Raw genomic sequence first — 18,868 nt, 5'->3', positions numbered from 1 at the left:
ATATTTGAATATGTTATGGTCTTGTGAAGGCTGGCTGAATTCTGGCAAAGATTATGTTCTTTTATCTCAGCATGTCTACAGATTCTCCTCTCCCTATTTTTGATTGCTTAGAAATGTTGATACTAGAGACGGCTATGAGAAGAAACTGTTTAACCTAACATTTATAGTGGCTCATAAATGCATTTCCATTAATTAGAAGGTTGGTTATCCTCCCACAATGTATGGAAGAAATGTCAAATTAAGTACAGTACCACTCGATTTGTTTTAAGATAAGATTTGGATGCCTTATATGGACTACTGTATGACAAAAGGAGTCTGTATTGAAAACATGCCCACGCCAGAGGAGATATAGGCAATCCCTAGCTGCTGGGCTGCTCAGTCCTGGCCATGGGGGTCTGTACAGTTGTCACCCTGGGCTTGGCCTAACACACCTGAAACCAATCATGAAGGTTTCACTAAGATCCTAAAGCTGAATGGGTTGTGTTGGATTGAGGAGCTACAGGGCTGTGGACCCCCTAGGGTCAGGAGGGGGTGACCCATTTATATTGTGCTGAAGTAAAAAGAGCTTTACAGTAGTAATAGGCCTATGCTATGATAAATACTAAGGGTGTACTGTTTCTGTGTGTTAATGTTTAGTTTTCATTCAACTTTTGTTTTCCAAACCTTTCCCTTGAGATATATAAAAAAAAAGATGGGAAGGAAGTTGTGTTGGGGAGAGAGTTGAGTTATTGACTAGACTGTTTGGGGTCGGGCGTGAAGGCGGCTCGGGTTGGCAACACTATATTGATTATTGAATTACCATGGACCTAGTTCCGTTTTATCACTTAAACATATTTAATAATCTCTTACCTAGCTTAATGATTGTGGGCATTTTTAAAATCAATCCTAGAACAACAGCAAAGGACCTTGTGAAGATGCTGGAGGAAACAGGTACAAAATTATCTATATCCACAGTAAAACGAGTCCTATATTGACATAACCTGAAAGGCTGCTCAGCAAGCAAGAAACCACTGCTCCAAAACTGCCATAAAAAGCCATACTATGGTTTGCAACTACACTTGGGGACAAAGATTGTACTTTTTGGAGAAATGTCCTCTGGTCTGATGAAACAAAAGTAGAATTGTTTGGCCATAATGATCATCGTTATGTTTGGAGGAAAAAGGGGGAGGCTTGCAACCTGAAGAACACCATCCCAACCATGAAGCACGGGGGTGGCAGCATCATGTTGTGGGGGTGCTTTGCTGCAGGATGGACTGGTGCACTTCACAAAATAGATGGCATCATGAGGTAGGAAAATTATGTGGATATATTGAAACAACATCTCAAGACATCAGTCAGGAAGTTAAAGCTTGGTCGCAAATGTGTCTTCCAAATGGACAATGGCCCAAAGCATACTTCCAAAGTTGTGGTAAAATGGCTTAAAACCTCTTAGTGATCCCTTCAGGTGCCAAGATTTGACAACATCCAGTGAAAATGCAGTGGGCCAAATTCAAACAACAAAAATATCAGTATTCAACATTCACGAAAATATAAGTGTAATACATCAAAATAAAGCTTAACGTCTTGTTATTCCAGCCGCTGTGTCAGATATAAAAAAAGGCTTTACGGCGAAAGCACACCATGCACACCATCTGAGACAGCGTCCTGCGTACAAACACATGAAAAACATTTTTCAACCAGGCAGGTGCGACACAAACGTCAGAAATAACAATATAATAAATGCCTTACCTTTGAAGATCTTCTTCTTTTTGCAATCCCAAATGTCTCAGTGACATAATGAATGGTTGTTTTGTTTGATAAATTCCTTCTTTTTATCCCCAAAATCCCCAATTTGGCGCGTTTGATTCAGAAATATACAGGTTCCAACTCGCCCAACATGACTACAAAGTATCCAATAAGTTACCTGTAAACTTGGTCGAAACATTTCAAACAACGTTCCTAATCCAACCTCAGGTATTCCAAAATGTAAATAATCAATCAAATGTAAGACGGGATGATCTGTTTCCAATACTGAAGAAAAATAACACGGAGCACGCTCCTGTTCACACGCAACAAAAGACTAGGGACCTTCAGAGTGACACATACAAAGAACAGCACTACTTCTTCATCTCTCAAAAGAAAAACATTGACCAATTTCTAATGATTGGTGACATCTAGTGGAAGCCCTAGGAACTGCAACCAGGTTCCTAATAAATTGGTTTTCCCTGGATGGTTTGTACTCAGGGTTTCACCTGTCAAATCAGTTCTGTTATACTCACAGACATTATTTTAACAGTTTTAGAAACTTTAGAGTGTTTTCCATCCATATCTACCAATTACATGTAGATGTCCTAGCTTCTGGGCCTGAGTAACAGGCAGTTTACTTTGGGCACGCTTTTCATCCGGACATCAAAATACTTCCCCTTAGCATTAATACGTTTTAAGGACAACAAAGTCAAGGTATTGGAGTGGCCATCACAAAGCCCTGACCTCAATCTTATAGAACATTTGCGGGCAGAACTGAAAAAGAGTGTGCGAGCAAGGAGGCCTACAACCTGACTCAGTTCCACCAGCTCTGTCAGGAGGAATGGGCCAGAATTCACTCAACTTATTGTGGGAAGCATGTGGAAGGCTACCCGAAACGTTTGACCCAAGTTAAACAATTTAAAGGCAATGCTAAATGGTAATTGAGAAATTGTAAACTTCTGACCAACTGGGAATTTGATGAAAGAAATAAAAGCTTAAATAAATCATTCTCTCTACTATTATTCTGACATTTCACATTCTTAAAATAAAGTGGTGATCCTAACTGACCTAAGACAGGGAATTTTTACTAAGATTAAATGTCAGGAATTGTGAAAAACTGAGTTTAAATGTATCTGGCTAAGGTGTATGTAAACTTCCAACTTCAAGTGTATATAAAAAAATATGCAGTACAAATCAAAAGTTGAAATACATACTCATTCAAGGATTTTTCTTTATTTTTACTATTTTCTACATTGTAAAATAATAGTGAAGACATCACAACTTTGAAATCATGTATTAACTAAAAATGGGTTCATTTTTTTGATTATTCAAAGTAGCCACCCTTTGCCTTGATGACAGCTTTGCACTCTCTTGGCATTCTCTCAACCAGCTTCATGAGGAATGATTTTCCAACAGTCTTGAAGGAGTTCCCACATATGCTGAGCACCTGTTGGCTGCTTTTCATTCACTCTGCGGTCCAACTCATCCCAAACCAATTGGGTAGAGGTCAGGCGATTGTTGTAATCTGATGCAGCACTCCATCACTCTCCTTCTTGGTCAAATAGTCCTTACACAGCCTGGGGATGTGTTTCGGGTGATTGTTGTGCTGAAAAACAAATTATAGTCCTACTAAGCAAAAAACAGATGAGATGGCCTGTCGCTGCAGAATGCTGTGGTAGCCATGCTGGTTAAGTGTGCCTTGAATTCTAAATAAATTGCAGACAGTGTCATCAGCAAAGCACCACCACACCTCCTCTTCCATGCTTCACAGTGAGAACTACACATACGGAGATCATCCGTTCACCTACTTTGCGTCTCACAAAGACACGGCGGTTGGAACCAAAAATCTCAAATTTGGACTCATCAGACCAAAGGTCTAATGTCCATTGCTTGTATTTATTGGCCCAAGCAAGTCCATTCTTCTAATTGGTGTCCTTTAGTAGTGGTTTCTTTGCAGCAATTCGATCATGAAGGCCTGATTCACGTAGCCTCCACTGAGCAGTTGATGTTGAGATGGGTCTGTTACTTGAACTCTGAAGCATTTATTTGGGCTGCAATCTGAGGTGCAGTTAATAGCTTATTCTGAGGCTGGTAACTCTAATGAACTTATCCTCTGCAGCAGAGGTAACTCTAGGTCTTCCTTTCCTGTGGTGGTCCTCATGAGAGCCAGTTTCATCATAGCACTTGATGGTTTGGGACTGCACTTTAAGAAACTTTCAAAGTTCTTGAAAGTAATGATGGACTGTCATTTATCTATGCTTATTTGAGCTGTTCTTGCCAACTAGGGCTATCTTCTGTATACCACCCCTACCTTGTCACAACACAGGTGATTGGCTTAAATGCATTAAGAAGGAAAGAAATTCCAAAAATGTACTTTTAACGAGGCACACCTAATAATTGAAATTAATTCCAGGAGACTACCTCATGAAGTTGGTTGAGAGAATGCCAAGAGTGTGCAAAGCTGTCATCAAGGCAAAGGGTGGCTACGTTGAAGAATCTCAAATATAAAATATATTTTGATTTGTTTAACACTTTTTTGGTTACTACATGTTTCCATATGTGTTTTTTTTTTGTAGTTTTGATGTCTTCACTATTATTCTACAATGTAGAAAATAGTAAAAATAAAGAAAAAACCCTTGAATGAGTAGCTGTGTCCAAACTTTTGACTGGTACTGTATATTTACAAATATATACAGTAACTTTCAAAAGTTTGGTGTCACTTAGAAATGTACTTGTTTTTGAATAAAAAGCTATTATTTTGTCCATTAAAATATCAGCAAATTGATCAGAAATACAGTGTAGACATTGTTAATGTTGTAAATGACTATTGTAGCTGGAAACGGCTGATTTTTTATGGCATACAGAGGCATACAGAGCCACCATCACTCCTGTGTTCCAATGTCACGTTGTGTTAGCTAATCCAAATTCATTATTTTTAAAGGCTAATTGATCATTTTGCAACTATGTTAGCACAGCTGAAAAATGTTGTGCGGATTAAAGAGGGAATAAAACTGGCCTTCTTTAGACTAGTTGAGTATCTGGAGCATCAGCATTTGTGGGTTCGATTACAGGCTCAAAATGGCCAGAAACAAATAACTTTCTTCTGAAACTCGTCAGTCTATTCTTGTTCTGAGAAATGAAGGCTATTCCATGCGAGAAATTGCTAAGAAACTGAAGATCTTGCACAACGCAACCCTTCACAGAACAGGCTCTGACCAGAATAGAAAGAGGAGTGGGAGGCCCCGGTGGACAAGTACATTAGAGTGTCTAGTTTGAGAAACAGACGCCTCACAAGTCCTCAACTGGCAGCTTCATTAAATAGTATCCGCAAAACACCAGTCTCAACGTCAACAGTGCAGTGAAGAGGCGACTCTGCAACTCTGTCTAGAAGCCCAGCATCCCAAAGAAAAAGCCATATCTCAGACTGGCCAATAAAAATAAAAGATTAAGATGGGCAAGAAAACACAGACACTGGACATAGAAATGTGTTTTTCTTTCAAAAACAAGGACATTTCTAAGTGACCCCAAACTTTTGAAGGGTAGTGTATATGGGGGATTGGAAATTGTTTTCTTGTATTGTGCCCCCATAGGATCAGTGCTTCTGGCAGCAGGTCTTTCCGGGGAGAGGAACACCTCTCCTCTGAACACCTCACACTCCAGTCAACTGTCAGGGCAGACCCCGGGTCCCAAGGGACTATAGTCGCACAGCCAAATACACACACACAAGTGCTCAGACACACACTGGACCCTTCAAACACAATACACACTTAACACTGTCCTAGTGGCTACAGCTGCAGGGAGTGGTCTCCTCCAGCTCCAACAGGAGATTCCAACAGGAAGTTGGTCTTGGAGGGTTCCACTAAGAAAATCACAGTCCCATGGCCATTCTGCAGTCCTCTCACGGCTTGTTTTTTCCTGTCCGCTAATAGGAACCAATTATAGATCAGTATTAAGACTCTGGGGGCCAACTTTAAAGTGAGCTCATCCATTGTTCCTCAGCCCACTCTCTGAGAAATGTCCTACCCAGGCAGGAAACAAAGGACAAGCAATCACCCGCATGCCCTCGTCCATTCGTCCATCCCTCATTGCCCCCTGGAAATGCTTTAACCCTTGCCAAACTACGGTGACCCTTGCCCAGCTGACATTTCCAACTCACACACCCACTATGGAGCATGTCCACAAAGAATATATACAGTGCATTCGGAAATTATTCCTTAACTTTTTTCACACTTTGTTATGTTACAGCCTTATTTTAAAATGTATTAAATTGTTTCCCCCCCCCCCTCATCATTCTACACACAATACCCCATGACGAAGAAAAACAGGTTCTGACATTTTTGCTCATTTATAAAAAAGAAAAGAAAACATCACATTTACATAAGTAATCAGACCCTTTACTCAGTTGTTTCTTGAATAACTTTTGGCAGCGATTACAGCCCGAGTCTTCTTGGGTATGATGCTACAAGCTTAGCACACCTGTATTTGGGGAGTTTCTCCCATTCCTCTCTGCAGATCCTCTCAAGCTCTGTCAGGTTGGATGGGGAGCGTCGTTGCACAGCTATTTTCATGTCTGACAAGAGATGTTCTATCAGGTTCAAGTCCAGGCTCTGCTCGGGCCACCCAAAGCCACTCCTGCATTGTCTTGGCTGTGTGCTTAGGGTCGTTATCCTGTTGGAAGGTGAACCTTCGCCCCAGTCTGAGGTCCTGAGTGCGCTAGAGGAGGTTTTCATCAATGATCTCCCTGTACTTTGCTCCCATTCATCTTTCCCTACATCCTGACTAGTCTCCCAGTCCCTGCTGCTGAAAAACATCCACACAGCATGATGCTTCCACCACCATGCTTCACCGTAGGGATGGTAACAGGTTTCCTCCAGACGTGACGCTTGGCATTCAGGTCAAAAAGTTCAATATTGGTTTCATCAGACCAGAGAATCTTGTTTCTCATGGTCTGAGAGTCTTTAGGTGCCTTTTGGCAAACGCCAAGCGGGCCGTCATGTGTCTTTTACTGAGGAGTGGCTTCCATCTTACCACTCTACCATAAAGGCCTGATTGGTGGAGTGCTGCAGAGATGGTTGTCCTTCTGGAAGTTTCTCCCATCTCCACAGAGAAACTCTGGAGCTCTGTTAGAGTGACAATCGGGTTCTTGGTCAACTCCCTGACCAAGGCCCTTCTCCCCTGATTGCTCAGTTTGGCTGGCCGGCCAGCTCTAGGAAGAATCTTGGTGATTCCAAACTTCTTCCATTTAAGAATGATGGAAGCCACTGTGTTTATGGGGACCTCCAATGCTGCAGGAATGTTTTGGTACCTTTCCCCAGATCTGTGCCTCGACACAATCCTGTCTCGGAGCTCTATGGACAATTCCTTCGAACTCATGCCTTGGTTTTTGCTCTGACATGCACTGTCAACTGTGGGACCTTATATAGACAGATGTGTGCCTTTCCAAATCATGTCCAATCAATGTAATTTGCCACAGGTGGACTCCAATCAAGTTGTAGAAACATCTCAAGGAGGATCAATGGAAACTGCACCTGAGCCTCATTTCGAGTCTCATAGCAAAGAGTCTGAATACTTATGTAAATAAAGAATGACTGTTTTCTTTTTTTAATACATTTGCACAAATTTCTAAAAAACTGTTTTTGCTTTATCTTTTACGGGGTATTTATTGTGTGTAGATTGATGATGAAAACATTAGATTTAATATAGATTTAATTTTAGAATAAGGCTGTATTGTAACAAAATTTAGAAAAAGTCAATGGGTCTGAATACTTTCCGAATGCACTGTACAGCTAAATCAAATCAAATCACATTTTATTTGTCACATGCCCCGAATACAACAAGTGTAGACTTCACCGTGAAATGCTTACTTACAAGCCCTTAACCAACAGTGCAGTTCAAGAAGAAGAAAATATTTACCAAGGAGACTAAAATAAAATGTAATAATAAAAGTAACATAATAAGAATAACAATAACGAGGCTATATACAGGGGGCACCGGTACCTTGTCAGTGTGTGGGGGTACAGGCTAGTTGCATAGGTAACAAACAAACAGTGAGGAGCAGCAGTGTACAAAAGGGGGAGGGGAGGTCAATGTAAATTGCCCGGTGGCGATTTTATGAATTGTTCAGCAGTCTTATGGCTTGGGGGTAGAAGCTGTTGAGGAGCCTTTCGGTCCTAGATTTAGCGATCCGGTACCGCTTGCCGTGCAGTAGCTGAGAAAACAGTCTATAACTTGGAGTCCTGGAGTCGCTGACAATTTTATTGGCTTTCCTCTGACGCCGCCGATTATATAGGTCCTGGATGGCAGGAAGCTTAGCCCCGTTCGCACTACCTTCTGTAGCCGAGCAGTTGCCGAGCAGTTGCCATACCAGGCGGGGATACAACCGGTCAGGATGCTCTCGATGGTGCAGCTGTAGAAACTTTTGAGGATCTGGGGAACCATGCCAAATCTGTTCAGTCTCCTGAGAGGGAAATGTACTGGTACTAGAGCTCTGTGTTGCTATTGTTGCTCCAGTGACAATGTTGGGCTGCTAATCTCTATTATTAGAGTATAGTGCACACTGCAAGGCAAGCTAGTGACAATGTAGCCTTGCAATGCTATTCTACATTGGTAGAGTACAGTCCACTGCGAGGCAGGGCTAAAATCCCTCTAGTAGATGTGCCTGGGGTGAGTGCCTCAGAGCAGAGCAGAGCACGGAAAGTATGATTCCCAGACTTACTATGAAGGAACATAATAGAGGACAGCTAGAACCGTGAGCTCAGCCGGACAACAGCCCTGATGGAGCACAACCCCACTGCCTCCAACAATGACAGGAGGAACATAGCGTGCCATCAGGAATTAGGACCAAGTCATGTCATGTGGTCAGGAAAACTCCAGGCCCAAAGGTGTTCACAGTTCGATACATGGTCAGTAACAACTTTGGGGCTTATCGGAAGAACACCAGCACAATAACATGATACAAAGCCACAACAACATCTAAGGACATCTATATGAAGTCGTACTATCCCATTATTAACCCATTACTATCCCAAGGCATTTTTTCTTAGTTATGATCTGTACTTTCTCTGAAATTCCTGGGAGGCTTTTTCTCTGCCTCTCTCCCTGCCTGACTGTCTGCCTGCCTTGATGACTGACACCCAGGGGTTTTGGGCTGCTTGACTCCCCGAAGCGAGACAAGCAGGCATTAAGAGGCATTCAATCTCCTTAGCCCTACTGGAGCTAGTAAGTGAAAGGAGAGAAAATTGGCTTTTTTCTAGTCATCCTGTGAATATAAAACAATTTGAAATCCCTACACACACACACGCACACACGCACATACCATGCTACAGGTTGATATATGTCTCAGTGGGAGCTACAGTAATATTCAGCGGGAGCCAGAGTCTGGAGAATGTGAACCATCTGGAGGTGTTAGGCGCTTGGCCAACAGTGATAGGGCACACACAGGCAACCATGCACCTCCACAAGTCCAGGTGTGTGTAAGATAGGAATGTTATAGGACAAACACAAGCACCATGTATACGAAGCTTCCCACCAAGGGCGCGGTAAAATAAAATGAGGCCCACGCTACAGACGGCTATATCTGTCCACTAATACAGGGCTGGTAAAGGTGTTCTACTAGTGTTTGACTATTTATTTTCCTGTATTTAATTTACTGTTGATACGTAATAAACTAAATTGCAATGCGGGATGACGTCCCAGTAGGCACGGACGTTCAACATCTAGTTTTGACTTACATTTGGTTGGAGTTGTCAGCTAATGTGAATTTTAAAGCAAATCAACAAAATAATTCACCATGCATTGGGATTTATGTTAAAAGTACGCAAGGCCCTTTTACGTTGATGGATTTTTGCAAATCCAACCAGTTTTCCATACTGATTCAACGTCATCCCATAGATTTTTTTCTTAAACTGAAATTGAATGAAGTCGTTTTCACTTGTTTGTCTACAACAGGGGTGTCAAACTCAAATACCCAGTGGGCCAAAATGTAAAACCTGAACAAAGTCACGGGCCAACATTGAACAAATTAACCTTTTAATATGGACCCAAACAAGTTTTGCTTTAACATTGAATATGGAACAAGCATCGCTTATTACCATACAATATATAATTTAATAGTGGAGACATGCAAAATCGAATTTCAAATGAAAAAACACATCAATGGCATTCATTTATTAAATAAATACAATTTAAATAAAAATTGTATGCCTCTTTTCTATTTGCAGCCTTCTGATTTAAATACCAAAATAAACTTTTTCCACTGGCTAATAATTTTACAAATAAAATGATAATAAATCAATCAACCATTCAAGCCCATGCCTTGTAGCAAGAAAAAGTGCATAAAGAAAACGTTAATTATTGCACACTGGTCTAATCTGATGTGCCCAAGCCAGATACCTGGCATCTCTTCTTGGATGCTAGTTCATCAATGTCTGGGCTCAAGCTCTGAGCTGAAGAAATCCTCAGTATCGAGCGAAGATGTTCATCAGTCAGACGTCTCCTGTGAGTTGTTTTGGTCATCTTCATCGAGGAGAAAAGTTGCTCGCATAGATAAGTGCTGCCGAACATGGAGAGCATCTGAGCAGCTTGGGTGCGGAGCTGAGGCATTGTGTCAGGGATGAACCGTGGAAACTGTGCGGCGCCCACAGCATCATACTTTGACTTCAGCGTGTCGTTGCACTGGAGTTCAATCAGCTCCATTTGGATGTTGGTTGGTGCATTTTCCACATCAACTGCGAAGGGATTACTAAGCAGTTCAAACTTGCATTTCTGGGCATCGAAGTCGGCAAATCGCCGGCTAAACTCAGCGGCGAGAACACTGAGTTTTTCAGCAAACTGTGCGCATGGGAACACGGCGGTAGAGATCTGCGCTTTTATGGATTGGCAGCAGGGAAAATGGCAAGGGTTTCCTTGCATCATCTGATTCTCCCACAGGCACAGTTTAGTTTTGAGGGCCCTCACTGCAGCGTACATGTCTGTGATGATGCGCCCCCGCCCCTGAAGCTGCAGGTTCTGCGCATCGAGATGGCTCGAGATGTCACAGAGAAAGGCCAGCTCACACAGGAACTTTTGCTCCCGGAGCTCTGCTGTATCCTTCCCTTTGGTTTCCAGGAATTGACATATTTCCTCACGCAGCTCGAAACATCTGTTCAGTACTTTTCCTCTGCTTAGCCATCTCACCTCTGTGTGATACGGCACGTCTGCGTATTCCGAACCACACTCCTCCAGAAAAGATTTAAACTGGCGGTGATTTAGACCTTTGGCTCTTATAAAGTTAACTACCTGTGTTACTGTGGTCATAACATGTTCCATCTTTAGGGCTTTGGCACACAGTGCTTCCTGATGTATGATGCAGTGGTAAACAGTTAGCTCACCTGCACAGTTCTCTTCCCGCATCTTCTCCCGAACCATGCCCACCAGTCCACTCATTTTACCGCACATCGCTGGCGCACCATCTGTCGTTAATCCAACGAGTTTATCCCACGGCAGCTTTATTTCAGTTACACATTTGGAAACCTCCTCAAAGATTTCCTTTCCTGTGGTTGTGCCATGCATTGATTTGAATCCTAATAGCTCCTCCGTAACACACAGATTTGAGTCCACTCCACGGATGAAGACTGACAGCTGAGCAGTATCAGATGCGTCGCAGCTCTCATCCACAGCGAGGGAGAACGCAACAAAATCTTTTCCCTTTTCCATCAGCTGGTCATACAGATTGGTGGCAAGATCACATGTGCGATCAGCTACTGTGTTCCTGCTCAGGCTCACGTTTGAAAATGCTTGTTTTTTCTCTGGGCATACGAGGTCACAAACCTTCATCATGCACTTTTTCATGAACTCTCCCTCATTAAAGGGCCGGGCTGATTTTGCGATCTCTGCTGCCACTATATAACTAGCCTTTACAGCAGCCTCACTTTGTGATGTGGCTTTTTTAAACATATTCTGTTGTGAAACCAAACTTTTTTTAATCTCCTCTACTTTCTGGCTCCTTTGAGTCATGTCCAGGTCCTTGTATTTGTCATGGTGTTTCGTTTCATAGTGTCGTCTAATGTTGTACTCCTTACTTACAGCCACGTTGACTCCACAAACAAGACAAACAGGTTTGTCTTTTACATATGTAAACAGATATTCTGCCTCCCACTTGTCCAGAAAGCTCCTGTTTTCTGCCTTTCTTTTCGCCATTTTTGGGAAGGGTTAGCTCGCTGACAGTTGTAGCGTCTATGTTGCTATGACTACTGTCACAGAGGAGAGAGCGTTTCTGGGTCATGTCCTGATTGGCGCGCGAAAACAGCAGAGCATTATGGGATTCGTAGTATTAGTGGTGAATGCGCTGTATAATACCGGCGGGCCAGCTCTAGTAGTAATTTGGTATTGTCTCGCGGGCCAAATATAATTACCCCGCGGGCCAAATTTGGCCCACGGGCCAGAGTTTGACACCCATGGTCTACAATGATCTGTTTTGACTATGTACTGATGGTCCTATGTTGACCTGTTTAACTGGCAGCATCAAATGTCTGCCAGTGTTGAAGGTTATGGTTAAAGGTTTTGACTCCAGACTGGATTTGGGGACACTGATAATGTATCTGTGACACTGTGATTCTGTAACAGCTGTAATTGTGGCTTCCTACAAGCCTCCCGTGCTGGCATTTACAGAACCTTCGGTGCCGTGTGATTAATATACTGTATAAGAGACTTCTCATTTTCTTGGCTTCTGGTGCTGAAGGTGTCTCCACCGTTGCAACTTGTAATTAAACCAAAATTATTTTTGATTGATGTTATCCACGACTGCTCTCCTTTCTGTCAACCTGGAAGTTCCTGTTACAAGCAGTGAGTTCTACGAACAGAGCTTTCTTGTCGGTGACCACACAAAGAAAATCATTAACACAGACACACACACTGGTAAACTACAATAAAAACCGCGCAAACAAACAGAAATGCAAAACGCATTCTACATACAGTGGAGAGAAAATGTGTGTGAACCCTTTGGAATTACCTGGATTTCTGCATAAATTTGATCTGGTCTTCATCTAAGTCACAATAATAGACAAACATAGTGTGTTTAAACAAATAACACAAAAATGATCGTATTCTTTCTTGTCTATATTGAATACATAATTTAAACATTCACAGTGTAGGTTGGAAAAAGAAGGTGAACCCCTTGGCTAATGAGTTCTCCGAAAACGAATTGGAGTCAGGAGTCAGCTAACCTGGAGTCCAATCACTGAGACAAGATTGGAGATGTTGGTTAGAGCTGCCTTGCCCTATAAAAAAAACTTGCAAAATTTAAGTTTCCTATTCACAAGAAGCATTGCCTGATGTGAACCATGCCTCGAACAAAAGAGATCCCAGAAGACCTAAGATTAAGAATCGTTGACTTGCATAAAGCTGGAAAGAGTTACAAAAGTATCTCTAAAAGCCTTGATGTTCATCCGTCCATGGTAAGAGAAATTGTCTATAAATGGAGAAAGTTCAGCACTGTTGCTACTCTCACTAGGACTGGCCGTCCTGCAAAGATGACTGCAAGAGCACTGCACAGAAGACTCCTAGAGTGTCAGCTAAAGACTTACAGAAGTCTCTGGAATATGCTAACATCTCTGTTGACGAGTCAACAGTGCATAAAACACTAAACAAGAATGGTGTTCATGGGAGGACACCACGGAAGAATCCACTGCTGTTGAAAAAAAAAACATTTCAGCACGTGTAAAGTTTGCAAAAGTGCACCTGGATGACCCATAGTGCTACAGGCAAAATATTCTGTGGACAGATGAAACTACAGTTGAGTTGCTTGGGAAGGTACACACAGCATACCAACATCAAAACCTCATCCCAACTGTAAAGTATGGTGGAGGAAGCATCATGGTTTGGGGCTGCTTTGCTGCCTCAGGGCCTGGACAGCTTGCTATCATTGACAGAAAAATGAATTCCCAAGTTTATCAAGACATGGGACTCAACAGAAGTTGGGTGATGCTTCAGGACAACGACCCAAAACATCGACAACAGAATGGCCCAGTCATAGTCCTGACCTCAACTCAATTGAGATTCTGTGGCATGACCTCAAGAGAGCAGTTCACGCCAGACATCCCAAGAATATTGCTGAACTGACAGTTTTGTAAAGAGGAATGGTCTAAAATTCCTCTTGACCATTGTGCAGGTCTGATCCTGAACTACAGAAAACGTTTAGTTGAGGTTATTGCTGCCAAAGGAGGGTCAACCAGTTATTAAATCCAAGGTTTCACATATAGTACTTTTCCACCCTGCACTGTGAATGTTTACACGGTGTGTTCAATAAAGACATGAAAACGTATAATTGTTTGTGTGTTATTCGTTTTAGCAGACTGTGTTTATCTATTCTTGTGACCTAGATGAAGATCAGATCAAATTTTACTTTGATCTTTGAAAATACTTTTTCTTACCACTGCACACATAAACCAAAACAACCTTACAGACAAAGATAAATAGGCCTACAGACACAAACACATACGAACACACGCACCAAAATAGCCACATTCACAGAAACAACAACAGTAGGGCAATTCCACGGTAACAGAGTGATGCTGAGATTTTTCACTTTAAAATGTATGTCAAACACAAACTCAGCATCACTCTGCCATTCGAGGTAGAGAGGCAGCCCGTGCCGAGAGCAGATAGAATGTAAACGTTTTGCCTTGAACGTTCCTTGCCTGAGAAGATGACAATGGACGATGCATTCACTCACTCACAGACTCACTAACCAGACAGGAGGAAAGAGCCTTGCTGTGTGAATAAATGCAGGTTATAAAAGAGCAGCCAAGCAAAGGATGCACTCAAGATAAAGCCCAGCCTAGTGCAATGCTCTCTCTCTCTCTTTCTCCATCTCTTTCCCTCGCTTTCTCTCTTTCCGTTCAACTTCACCTACCTACCTCTCTCCATCTCCATTTCTCTCTCTCGCTCCCCCCCCCCCCCCCCCCCATCTCTCTTTCCCTCTCCCACTCCATCCCCACTGCCCTGTATGGCTACATGTGTGACTGTGTCAGGCTGGTTGGCTGAGAGAAGGGCCAGCTGTAAGACATTAGCCAGCCCAGCAGGACTGTAAACTATAACATAGCGCGGCCAACCGCCAAATGGGATAGAATATGGAATACAACGACGGTAAAAATCTCTAATAGACCATAAAGACAGACCATACTAGTTACACGGCGTGCAGTCAATCTCTCGCTGTGTGTGTGTGTGTGTGTGTGTGTGTGTGTGTGGCGGCATCCTATTACCACATTCAGAAAGTCTGAAAACCCCAAGGAGAGAATAAAACACGATATCAGAGAACCGGAAGAAAGGAGAGTGGGGGGGGGGCCAGAGATAGAAACAATGCGAGGAGAAAAGAAGAAGAGAGGAATGAGGGGACTGAGATAGTAGCAGTTAAGGAAACAGACCGAGACCAGCAGAAGAGAGGAAAGAAGAGGGGTGGGAGAAGGAGATGAATGAAGCAAGGAATCTCTCCAATATTCTTACCTCCAAGGCAGGTTCTTATTTTCCCAGCTGTCCGCTTCAGAAGTGTTGATGGGAACTCAAGTCCAAGTCCAGCACATTGCTTCAGTCAGTCTCTCCTCTCCCTGTGTGTGTCTCTCTCTTTGTGCCTTTCTCTCACGCTTACCTGTAGCGTCTGGAGCAGAGGCATAGGAATGATTGAATTGAATGTAGAGGACTGAATGTACAGGAAGGGAAAGTACTTCACAACACCAGCACTGCTGCTCTGACGGGGTCAGATTAGCTTGTGTGGACACACCCACTTCCTCAGCGCCGGTCCAATGAGAGTGCTGAGGTTCTGATCTCACACACACACGCACAGCTGTGTGTCTGTTAGATACAGATTTCAGCTGGACTGCAAAGAGCCAATGTGGCGTGGCTGCTTTAAGACTGAAAGGGTACTAAACCCACTGATGAAAAAGCAAAACAACGAGGGGGATTTAAAAAGCAGGGCAGCTTGACCCTGTAGCCTACATGGCTCCTACTGTTTGTGAGGGTATGATTGAGCACTCACTGTAGCACATGTGTGTGTCTGATGGGAAAGGAGGGGGGGGGGGGGTAATGCTAAGCCCCACTGCCCACTGTAATTAGAAAAACAGTGCTGGGGGTTTCATTTCAGCGGCTTCAGGACATACTTGTCATTCTTGGAGTGCACTACCCTATCGTTCTATCGCTCTATCCCTCTCTCCCTGTCTCCCTCTGCATGCATTTCCCCTAATGATGCTACCCTGGGGAGCCATGTCGGAGCTCTGAGCTGCTGTACCACCCACCCACCTACACAGACCTGACCTGGAATCAGCTATATCTCCTTAAATAGCATAAATTGCCCACCATCAGACTAGGTTTACAACCATAGAATTATAATAAATAGAATAATTATAGTTCTATAGTGTACAACATCATGCCTTATATTAAATACTCTTATATCGTGGTGAATTATTGCACAACAGTGTCAAAATCACGTGCTATCTGGGCCAGTAACCAAAAAGTTTACCGGTTTGAATCCCTGAGACGACTAGGTGAAAAATCTGTCAATGTGCCCTTGAGCAAAGCACTTAACCCCTAATTGCTCCTGTACGACGCTCTGGATAAGAGCGTCTGCTAAATGACTGGAATACCTAATGTAATATTTGTTTGAACTTATCCGTTAATGTTTTATGTAGGCTAGTCTACAGGAGCATAGGATAAATAAACGCATGAATAATCGAATCAATCTGGTTACGTACCGGAGCCTGGGTCCACGGTATGCGTATGCTATGGTGCCTCACATCACTCCGTATCGCTCAGCTCAGCCACGACCAGAATGGATTCTCCAAGAACACAGCTTAGCTCCATCGAAACGTCGGCTTGCTGACCAAGCAAGGAACCACAGAAGCAGCTCTAATGCCCTGCATTGCATTATCTGCTCCGTATTGACAAATGCACTGGCTCCGTGCTCCATGTATATCTTGGCCAGATGATATCCTACATTAAACAAGAAGATGGATAGTCGTTTGGGTCCTGGCTGCTTATAGTATCTGTTCGTTTGACTGAATCAATCATTTGCCTTGAATGCAGTGGTATGGTATATTTTTCAAATTCTTGCTCATTAAGAATCTGCACTGATCAACACATGCTTCTCTTTGTACATTTGCATATAATATTATGCTACCTTTTGCTGCAGTGGGTCACACAGAGTGTTTCTTGGTAGCCTTAATCAAGTATACTTTTGTTTCAAAGTAGATACATCAGACACATGGTCCTGGGCCTAAACAAAAGAAGACACCTGTACCACGTCAGATATAGAATTGAAATGTGTTACATTTTGAGTTTGCATCCCAATATTACACGTTATATACATCACAGAAGACTGAATATATAACTAAACCGTTTGACATAGAAAACATACAAAATATGAATACAATTCCACCCACGAGGCCACTAGGTCATTTGACTGCAGAAAAAGGGCTACTGGGGCAATCCACAGTGAAACAAAAACAAAGGGTTCTTCCCGCCCCCGTTTCGGTAAAAAGCTTAGGGATGGGTGTGGAGAAATGTTACCACTCTCAAATTCATAGAGGTATGGATACAAGGGTATGGATGCAAGGACTGACCCGCCATGATATCAACATGATAGGTTTAACCATGTCTTGAGGCTGTAGGACCACGGTGCTTTGTTCATTACATTTACTTTGGTTACAAACGTTGGAGTAAAACAAACGTATATGTTGGGTTCTAATGGGGGTACAGTTAAGCTAAGATCCATTTATAAGATATATTGTTCAAGAATCAATGTGTCGGCCCACATATCATTCATTGCAACAGAGATGTGAGGAGCTTTGTCTGAAACTTGGTCTCAAGCTGCAGAGGTCGAAAAAAAATGTATCCAGCTGACCTACAAGGGATCAGAAATCCAGAGTAAGGACAAGGGAGTGTGGGCAACTACGGGAAAACAGTCAACACAATATATATATATAATTTTTTAATTATTTAGCATATGTTCTTATTCAGAGACTACAGGAGAAATTAGAGTTAACTGCCTTGTTCAAGGGCACATAGAGAGATTTTTCATCTAGTCAGCTCGGGGATTCGAAACGGCAACCTTTCGGTTACTGGCCCAACGCTCTGAACCGCTAGCCTACCATTAGTCCAAAAAGTTGCGTTTTGCACCTAAAACTAGAGTTTCTATTGGACAAATTCAGGTAGGTCCCTCCCCGTTTAGTTTAATTTGCTTCCGTTTAAGAAAGGTTTTGAGACAGAATCTGCATAGTGAATAAATAAAAGATATAACACTGAACGCTACAGAAAAAGTCCAATACCGTCATTAGTTGTGCTTTTAAACTGACACTAGACGGGCTTGTTGTTCAGATTTAAATGTTTTTGTTTATCTTACGTAAGCTGCACTGCAATTCAGTGTTCTCTATTGTAAACCGTCAAAGTGCTCCATTGTGGAACATGTATTTGTGTAAATTAAACCTACCCATTTATGAGTCCAAAAATGGATGTAGCAACTGTAGATTGCCCTATACTGGAATAAATGAAAAATACATTTTTTTGTCTGGAAATAAAATATACTTCTCTCAACTTGTGTTACCCACGCTTCCAGCGTGACATATAATCCAATGGACAACCACCCATCGTGACACAACAACAATTTGGCTACAGTTCAAACGTTGATTTTCCCCCCCCTCGGCCCTCGCACTAGCCATTTTTCCTCAGGGTAAACCCCCACCAAAACTGGATGCAGTTTGATTGCCATCTGAAGAGGAGGTCCAATTCACAAACAAAGGTTACGTATGTTACCACGGTTATGTGAGCTATTGGATCACTCCAATATGGTATCCGCCTGATACGGCAGGATACATTCCGAGAATTTCAGATTAGTCCCTTGTATCGGGTCGTGCTGGGGCTGACCCACTTAAATAGCTGCCGCTGCGCTACTTCCACCGCATGTCTTTTTCGTAGATCACAGACAAAGAGGATTGGAGTGATCCAATAGCTCAGATAACTGTGGTTACATACATAGCCTTCGTTATGTAACACTATATTGGATCATTCCAATATGGTATGACAATACCAGATTCATCTGTGAACTAGATAAGGGCCAGTTAGAGAGCAAAGTCCCGGTAGGACTGAGCTCAGGGCAGTCATAGATGCTATGTCCCTCCGT

The 18,868-nt window shown here is 42.6% G+C and overlaps 2 protein-coding genes across 4 annotated transcripts in view; one reads left to right on the top strand and one right to left on the bottom strand.

The window, feature by feature from the left end:
- kank4 (KN motif and ankyrin repeat domains 4) overlaps positions 1 to 16,857 on the bottom strand; it is a 95,976-nt gene extending 79,119 nt beyond the window's left edge. For 2 of the 3 annotated variants that reach the window (XR_016495269.1, XM_090232038.1), the window contains exon 1: positions 15,205 to 15,812. The gene's annotated coding sequence lies outside the window, so the exon portion shown is untranslated. Of the gene's footprint in view, positions 1 to 15,204; positions 15,813 to 16,445 lie in introns of those variants that run through there. The other variant, XM_090232032.1, reaches the window with a different exon arrangement.
- Positions 1 to 18,868, top strand: part of usp1 (ubiquitin specific peptidase 1) — a 53,191-nt gene that overhangs the window by 7,644 nt on the left and 26,679 nt on the right.

The sequence above is a fragment of the Oncorhynchus mykiss genome, chromosome 4 (assembly GCF_057628025.1).
Source record: "Oncorhynchus mykiss isolate SJ-2025 chromosome 4, ASM5762802v1, whole genome shotgun sequence".
Lineage (NCBI taxonomy): Eukaryota > Metazoa > Chordata > Actinopteri > Salmoniformes > Salmonidae > Oncorhynchus > Oncorhynchus mykiss.
This window is presented reverse-complemented; position numbering and strand designations above follow the sequence as displayed.